The following is a 9221-nucleotide window of genomic DNA, read 5'->3' as shown; positions in this document are numbered from 1 at the left end:
GCCCCACGCGCCCACCTCGCCATGGTCTGGCAGTTGGCTCCTCATGAGGCACTATAAGGCAGGCCAGCAGGCCCCTCAGGAGGCACAGAACCTCGTGAGCCCACGGCAGGCTCGCCTCAGGAGATGGAGCGCCGCCGCGACACCAGGCCTCATCGAGACCCACAAAACCAAAGATAAGTCATAAACAACTACCTCGCTCAGCAGCCCGCGGCCTTGCAGTGCCCCGCTCCGGGCACTACTTCAAAAGCATTTCACAATCTCACACATCATAAGGGGCACCCCCTTTTCAAATTGCTCTCACAATAATGCGTTCAAGTTTTCGTCACACAGGCCAAAGCAAAAGAAACACGGGCCTAGCTAGACGCGCCTTCTTCGTCACTCCCATCCGCGCTGCTTGCGTCGTGGCTGCCATCCTCCTCGTCATCGCCACCCGCGCCAGCTTATTCGGCCGCGAGCACAGCCATGTCGTCCTCAATTGTCAGGTCCTTCACCAAGGCGTCCACATGGCCATCCACTCACTTGGCGAGCTTGTCTTGGGTGGCCGCAGGCACGGGGGCTAGCACGATGCTGAAATCAAAGTGGGAATCGAGGTTCAGGAGGTTCCTGAAGATGCACGAGAGTGCACGCCCGAGGAGGCCCCGACTCCTCTCCTCGGCAAGCTAGCGAGCCTTCACGGCCTGATCTTCCAAGCGGGTCACGATATCAGTGAAGAAGTTGAGATGGCTGGCGTAGTCGCTCTCATACGGGTGAGGAGCACTCTCGTCACAAATAGCACCCAAGGCATTGTTGGCTCTGACGCGCAGGCCTTGGAGCATGGAGTCGTGCTTGTGTTCCAATGTCAGGTGATGGCTCTTTTCACTCAAAGCCTTCTTCAGGAGGGAGGCGGTGTCTTCGACTTGCTTCCGGAGAGAGGATAACTCCGCACGGGTAGAATTTAGGGCAGATTCGGAGGAAGTAAGGGCTCCTCGGGCAGCGCTCTCACGCTGCTCCACAGACTGCAGCTTAGCCTTCTGGGAAGAGGTCCGACCCTCAAGCTCGGCCTCGAGCAACTCCACATCTGGGCGGTGCCTCTCAGCCAACTCAGCACGCGCCTTCGCCACCCTCTCCTCCACCTCCAGCTGGACCTGAGCTTCTCTGGCGGTGATGGCGTCCTTAGCCGCGGCAGCCTGCCCCTCCCTCACCTCTAGCCTCTCCAACGCCAGGCTGTGCTCCACGGTCTCCAACGTCGAATCTTCATGGCGCCTCAAGAGCTCCGCCTCGGCAAGGGCCGGCTCGCCTGGTGAGGAGGCTAGAAGGGCGCGATGCTCCTCGACTTCGCGCTCAAGAGCCGCCTTTGAAGACAGAAGATCTCGCTCCCGCTTCTCGGCCGCCTCACGGGGGCGGTTGGCTGCCTCGGCCTCTTCCATGGCGCGGGCGCAAGCCTCGCGAGAAGTCGTGAGCGAGGCTGCCGCGCGCGCTTCGACTTCGTCACGCTAAAGTCTCCCAAGGTTAATGGCAACCTTCAGCCGCTGCCACTCATGCTCCGGGCGGCGGTTTTCTGCCTCGAGCCTGGTGTCGACATTGGCGAGCTCCCCGCCAAGATGGATCATCACACGCATCGCTTCACCGAAGAACCCGAAGCGCATGGCACTGCGCCCACGAGCGAGCGCAAGCTCGTCGCCAAGACCTTCGTCAGCCCCGGAGGCCGCTCGGGAGGCGCTGGGTACCCCGCCAGCCGCCAGCCGAGGGCTGTCCGGTGTAGCCCCACAACTTGAAGATGAAGGCCGCCCAGGGGGCACCCCCCTGCCGGCAATGACAAGAGGAAGGATCGCTGGTGCATCCCCCGTCTCACGGGCTGAGTCGCGGGGAGAGGGAGCAGGGAGCCCGGTTCTAGGGCACCCTCGCGACGCCGCGACAACTGGAGTCGGCCCCACGCCCTGCGCGGGATCAGGGCATCGGGGGTTGTGCGCGGGCGTCAAGCTAGAATCCTTGGGGGTGCCCACTTCTCGAGGTTTCGCCTTTGTGGGAACCCTACAAGACCCCAGTCATGAGAAAACACGGCGCGCTTGGAATCAAGAGCGAAGATACTTACTCATCGGCAGCCACGCATCTTCTCGGCTTTAGCAGCCGACTGGTGCAATCGCTGTGGCACGGGGACCTCTTCCTCTTCAGGAGCGACTCAAGGCACAGGTGGGGCCGACTAGACCCCGACGGGCGATCCTCGGGAGGAGAAGCGCTTGGCGGGGCAACCGGGGCAGGGATCGCAGGGGTAGGGGCACCCGGCGAGATCTTTTGGCTTACGGCTACGGAGCCATTGGTGGGCCCCTCGCCGTCAGCAGCCACTCTGGAGCCACCACCCTAGGCATCGGGGGCCTCTGCCTCCGGAGCTTGAGGTCGCGCCAGTTCTGTGGCAACTCCTTCCAGGGCCCCAGGAGCCTCGGCCTCTTGGGCCACTATCGGCGTCGGACCTCCGGAGGAGCCCTCGACAGTTGTTGGAGGCGCGCGCCCCCTGCCTCCACACTCGGGGAGCACGCGGCAGGATCGATCAGGAGAGGAGCCACGAAGACGGGGTTCTCGCTGGGCCCCTCAAGGCCCTCTGGAAGCAACCCCCACTCATCGAACAGAGACATCTCCCCAGCAAAGGACGCCTTGTTCAAGCACAGATAGAGCAGGCAGCCACCCCCCCGGAAGGTCAGCAGGCTCGGGATCGCCCGTCAGGAGTTTCAGCACCATGCTGAAGGTCCCAATAGCCAGTGATGGCCTCTACAGCCTCATCGGATCTTTGACGCCTGCGAAGTCCCACATGGGCGAGAAAGGCACTGTAGGGGAGTGATGCGCTGCCTGACGAATTCCTTCACCACCATTGGCGTTGTCACTTCCAGTTCCTGAAGCCTCGCCAATCTCTTCCATACGAAAGCAAGACGTCGGTCGGAGAGCCTCTCGTGGCACCAACCAGAGCTAGGCGAGGCCGGTGCCCCAGGAGTCAAGAGCAGGGGCTGAACACGCGGGCGTACATGAGAAGCCACTACTTCCGGAATCCCTTCGCAGCAGGAGAGATCTCGAAGTCGATTCCCGAACCGGCGGTTGTGGCCACAGCTCCAAAGGTCGTGCACCCGGAGCATTAGCGGGCATCGACCAACTGAAGCAAGAATAAATGGAAAAATAAGGCCACGGAAGGAGTGATGCCGATCATGGCCTCGCTGAGGAATGCAAAGACGGCGAGAAGGATAATAGAGCGGGGGTCCAGATGCAGCAGGTGGATCTGGTAATGCGATATCACAGCATTGAAGAAAGGGGAGAAGGGAGGAATCAACCCCGCGAGAAGAGCATGGAGATAGATGGGGATCTCGGTGGCACTCATCTCTTTCACTCGCCAAGATGCAGGGCGGACGACCGTCGCCCTCCCCTCATTGGAATCGGCGGCAAGTGCATGGAGAACCTTGTCCAACCCCTCCTGATTGATCACCGTCGACTGCTCAAGGGCTGGCTCCAGGGCCGGCGGAGGACCGGCCAGGGCGAGCGGCTTTCCCTTCTTCTTCCTCGGTTTAGGGGCTATGACGATTGCCAAAAGAAGGGTAAGGCGCCGGCGCCGGATCTACGGACATGGCGGCAAGGTTGGAAAGGAGGAAACCAGGGCCGAGCACGGTAATCTACGAAGGGCGAGCTGCACTGGCAGCGAGTGACTGCTGGGCCTGCCAGATATCGAAGCGGCATGGGGAAGTGGAGATGCCCACGTCCCATCAACCGCCACGTGTCACCAAGGCCGCAGGCAGTTAGGTCCCGCGGCGCTCTGCACTTTCCCTTTGGCTTCGCCTGGAAGCCAAGTCCGAGCGTGCCTTGGGCCTGGGGGCTACTGTCGGCGTCCTGGATATGGGGGTATCCAGCCCTGCCTGCCTGCGGCCCACCACATGACTCCATCGACGGCCTGGTACGGCCCAGCTTCAGCATCAATAACTCAAGACCCTCGCGAGGGGCCAAGCCTCGTGAGGCGGCGACGCCAAGACCCCCGAGGGATCTGCCTCCTCAGGCCGGCTCCCGAGGGGCAGAGAGTTCTATGCACGGTTCACCTCACGAGGCTTAGTGACATGAGCCATGACGACCAAGGCCAGGCGGGCACCAGGCGGGCGCAGGGCGCATGCTTCCTCTTCGGTGCAAAGGAGGCAGGCCACAGGTGCGGAGTCCCAAGGAATCAGCCAAAGGTTTCCATTATGGTGCAACGAGACCAAGAACGCCAGGACGGCAGGACGGAGGTCATCGACGAGCCCACCGCAACGTCACGACCAGAGGCTTTTCGCAGGCGAAGACTACTTTTGTCAGGATAAGTCATACTACTTGTCCCCTTTCAAATCCAGCCGTTGTGGGATCCCTTCTCGCCAACATTTGGGAAGACCAAGGCCACTATAAATAGGACTAGCCACCACCCTAGAGAGGAGGACAAGTCGAACTAGCTCACACCACACCAGCTCCCTTGAGCTCAAGAACACCTCACCTCCTGGGGTCAGTTCATCCACTATACTAGTTCATCCTCACCCCTCTGAGGCAATCCACCAAAACGCTATAGTAGGGTATTACACCGCAAGGTGGCCCGAACCAGGATAAACTGTTGTGTCTCTTTTTGAGCTCGTCGCGCTAGGCTTAGAAGGATCGCGAGTAGGCTGGCTGGGTAGGTTGAGATCTCCGCACACACCCCAGAGTTCGAAACTCTCAAGGGTTTGCGGATCCCTTAATCCGACATTCGTGCCGAGACACCACGTGATGATCGGGTGTGATAAGCTCTATGTTCACATACAACGGGTGCAAACCAGTTTTGCACACATAGAATACTCAGGTTAAACTTGACGAGCCTAGCATATGCAGATATGGCCTCGGAACACTAAGACCGAAAGGTTGAACGTGAATCATATAGTAGATATGATCAACATATTGATGTTCACCATTGAAAACTACTCCATATCACGTGATGATCGGACATGGTTTAGTTGATTTGGATCACATGATCACTTATATGATTAGAGGGATGTCTATATAAGTGGGAGTTCTTAAGTAATATGATTAATTGAACTTAAATTTATCATGAATTAGTCCTGATAGTATTTCGCAAATTATGTTGTAGATCAATAGCTCACGTTATAGCTTCCCTATGTTTTTTATGTGTTCCTAGAGGAAACTAAGTTGAAAGATGATAGTAGTAATGATGCGGACTAGGTCTGTGATCTGAGGTTTATCCTCATTGCTGCACAGAACAATTATGTCCTTGATGCACCACTAGGTGACAGACCTATTGCAGGAGCAGATGTAGATGTTATGAATGTTTGGCTAGCTCAATATGATGAATACTTGATAGTTTAGTGCACCATGCTTAACGGCTTAGAATCGGGACTTCAAAGACATTTTGAACGTCATGGACCATATGAGATGTTCCAGGAGTTGAACTTAATATTTCAAGCAAATACCCAACTTGAGAGATATGAAGTCTCCAACAAGTTCTATAGCTAAAAGATGGAGGAGAATAGCTCAAGCAGTGAGCATGTGCTCAGATTGTCTGGGTACTACAATCGCTTGAATCAAGTGGGAGTTAATCTTCCAGATAAGATAGTAATTGACAGAGTTCTCTAGTCACCATCACCAAGTTACTGGAACTTCATGATGAACTATAGTATGCAAGGGATGACAAAAACGATTCCCGAGCTTTTCATGATGCTGTCGATGAAGGTAGAAATCAAAAAGGAGCATCAAGTGTTGATGATTGACAAGACCACTAGTTTCAAGAAAAGGGCAAAGGAAAAGAAAGGGAACTTCAAGTAGAATGGCAAGCAAGTTATCACTTCCGTGAAGAAGCCCAAAGCTAGACTAAAGCCTGAAACTGAGTGTTTCTACTGCAAAGGAAATGGTCACTGGAAGCGGAAATGCCCTGAATATTTGGTGGATAAGAAGGATGGCAAAGTGAACAAGGGTATATTTGATATATAGGTTATTGATGTGTACCTTACTAGTGTTTATAGTAGCCCCTGGGTATTTGATACTTGTTCGGTTGCTAAGATTAGTAACTCGAAACAGGAGTTACAGAATAAACAGAGACTAGTTGAGGGTGAAGTGACGATGTGTGTTGGAAGTGGTTCCAAGATTGATATGATCATCATCGCACACTCCCTATACTTTCGAGATTAGTGTAGAACCTAAATAAATGTTATTTGGTGTTTGCGTTGAGCATAAATATGATTAGATCATGTTTATTATGATACGATTATTCATCTAAGACAGAGAATAAATTGTTATTCTATTTACATGAATAAAACCTTCTATGGTTATACACCCAATGTTGATGGTTAATTGAATCTTGATCGTAGTGATACACATATTCATAATATTGATGCCAAAATATGCAAAGTTGATAATGATAGTGCAACATATTTGTGGCACTGCCATTTGGGTCATATCGGTGTAAAGCGCACGAAGAAACTCCATAAAGATGGATTTTTGGAATCACTTGATTATGAATCATTTGATGCTTGCGAACCGTGCCTTATGGGCAAGATGACGAAAACTCCGTTCTCCGGAACAATGGAACGAGCTAGTGACTTACTGGAAATAATACATACTGATGTATGCAGTCCAATGAGTGTTGATGCTCGTGGCGAGTATCATTATTTTCTGACTTCCACAGATGATTTAAGCAGATATGGGTATATCTACTTAATGAAACACAAGTCTGGAACATTTGAAAAGTTCAAGGAATTTCAGAGTGAAGTGGAGAATCATCGTAACAAGAAAATAAAGTTTCTACGATCTGATCGTAGAGGAGAATAATTGAGTTATGAGTTTGGCCTTCATTTAAAACAATGTGGAATAGTTTATCAGCTCACGCCACATGGAACACCACAGCGTAATGGTGTGTCTGAACGTCGTAACCGCACTTTATTAGATATGGTGCGATCTATGATGTCACTTACCAGGTTACCACTATCGTTTTGGGGTTATGCATTAGAGGCAGCTACATTCACGTTAGGGCACCATCAAAATCCGTTGAGACGACGCCTTATGGAACTATGGTTTGGCAAGAAACCAAAGTTGTCGTTTCTTAAAGTTTGGGGCTGCGATGCTTATGTGAAAAAGCTTCAACCTAATAAGCTCCAACCCAAATCGGAGAACTGCATCTTCATAGGGTACACCTTCTATCACAGATCCGAAGGCAAGATATTCATTGCTAAGAATGGATCCTTTCTAGAGAAGGAGTTTCTCTCAAAAGAAGTGAGTGGGACGAAAGTAGATCTTGATGAGGTAATTTTACCTTCTCCCGAATTGGAAAGTAGTTCATCACAGAAATCAGTTCTAGTGATTCCTACACCAATTAGTGAGGAAGCTAATTATGATGATCATGAAACTTCAGATCAAGTTACTACAGAATCTCATAGGTTTTCCATAGTACGATCCGCACCAGAGTGGTACGGTAATCCTATTTTGAAAGTCATGTTACTAAACCATGATGAACCTATGAACTATGAGGAAGCGATGATGAGCCCAGGTTCCACGAAATGGCCTGAGGCCATGAAATCTGAGATGGGATCCATGTATGAGAACAAAATGTGGACTTTGGGGGACTTGCCCGATGGTCAGCAAGCCATATTAAATAAAAGGATCTTCAAGAGGAAGACGGACACTGATAGTAGTGTTACTATCTACAAAGCTCGACTTTTCGCAAAAGGTTTTCGACAAGTTCAAGGTGTTGACTACAATGAGATTTTCTCAACTATAGCGATGCTTAAATCCTTCCGAATCATGTTAGCAGTTGCCATATTTTAGGAAATCCAGCAAATGGATGTCAAAACTACATTCCTTAAATGGATATTTCTTAAAGAAGAGCTGTATGTGATGCAACCAGAAGGTTTTATCAATCCTAAAGGTACTAACAAGGTGTGCAAGCTCCAGCGATCCATCTATGGATTGGTGCAAGCATCTCGGAGTTGGAATATACGCCTTGATGAGTTGATCAAAGCATATAGTTTTATACAGACTTGCAGTGAAGCCTGTACTTACAAGAAAGTGAGTGGGAGCTCTATAGCATTTCTAATATTATATGTGGATGACATATTGTTGATTGGAAATAATATTGAATTTCTGGATAGCATAAAGGGATACTGAATAAGAGTTTTTCAATGAAAGACCTCGGTGAAGTTGCTTACATATTGGGTATCAATATCTATAGAGATAGATCAAGACGCTTAATTGGACTTTCACAAAGCACATACCTTGGTAAAGTTTTGAAGAAGTTCAAAATGGATCAGTCAAATAAAGGGTTCTTGCCTGTATTACAAGGTGTAAAGTTGAGTAAGACACAAAGCCCGACCATGGCAGAAAATAGAAAGAGAATGAAAGTCATTTCCCTATGCCACAGTCATAGGTTCTATAAAGTATGTTATGCTGTGTACCAGGCCTAGTGTGCACCCTTCCCTGAGGTTGGCAAGGGAGTACAATTTTGATCTAGGAGTAGATCACCGGACAGCGGTCAAGATTATCCTTAGCGAGGACTAAGGAAATATTTCTCGATTATGGAGGTGATAAAAGAGCTCGTCGTAAAGAGTTACATCGACGCAAGCTTTTACACCGATCCAGATAACTCTAAGTCTCAATCTGGATACATATTGAAAGTGGGAGCAATTAGCTAGATTAGCTCCTTGCAGAGCATTGTAGACATAGACTATTTGCAAAATACATATGGCTCTGCATGTGTAAGAACCATTGACTAAACTTCTCTCACGAGAAAAACATGATCACACCTTGGTACTCTTTGGGTGTTAATCGCATAGAAATGTGAACTAGATTATTGACTCTAGTAAACCCTTTGGGTGTTGGTCACATGACAATGTGAACTATGAGTGTTAATCACATAGAGATGTGAATATTGGTGTTAAATCACATCATGATGTGAACTAGATTATTGACTCTAGTGCAAGTGGGAGACTGAAGGAACTATGCCCTAGAGGCAATAATAAATTTATTATTTATTTCCTTAATTCATGATAAATGTTTATTATTCATGCTAAAATTGTATTAATCGGAAACTTAGTACATGTGTGAATACATAGACAAAACTTATAGTCCCTGGTATGCCTCTACTTGACTAGCTCGTTAATCAAAGATGGTTATGTTTCCTAACCATACACATGTGTTGTCATTTGATGAACATGATCACATCATTAGGAGAATGATGTGATGGACATGACCCATCCGTTAGCTTAGCATTA

Source organism: Triticum dicoccoides, chromosome 6B (genome assembly GCF_002162155.2).
Source record: "Triticum dicoccoides isolate Atlit2015 ecotype Zavitan chromosome 6B, WEW_v2.0, whole genome shotgun sequence".
Classification (NCBI taxonomy): Eukaryota; Viridiplantae; Streptophyta; class Magnoliopsida; order Poales; family Poaceae; genus Triticum; species Triticum dicoccoides.
Note: the sequence above shows the minus strand (reverse complement) of the source record.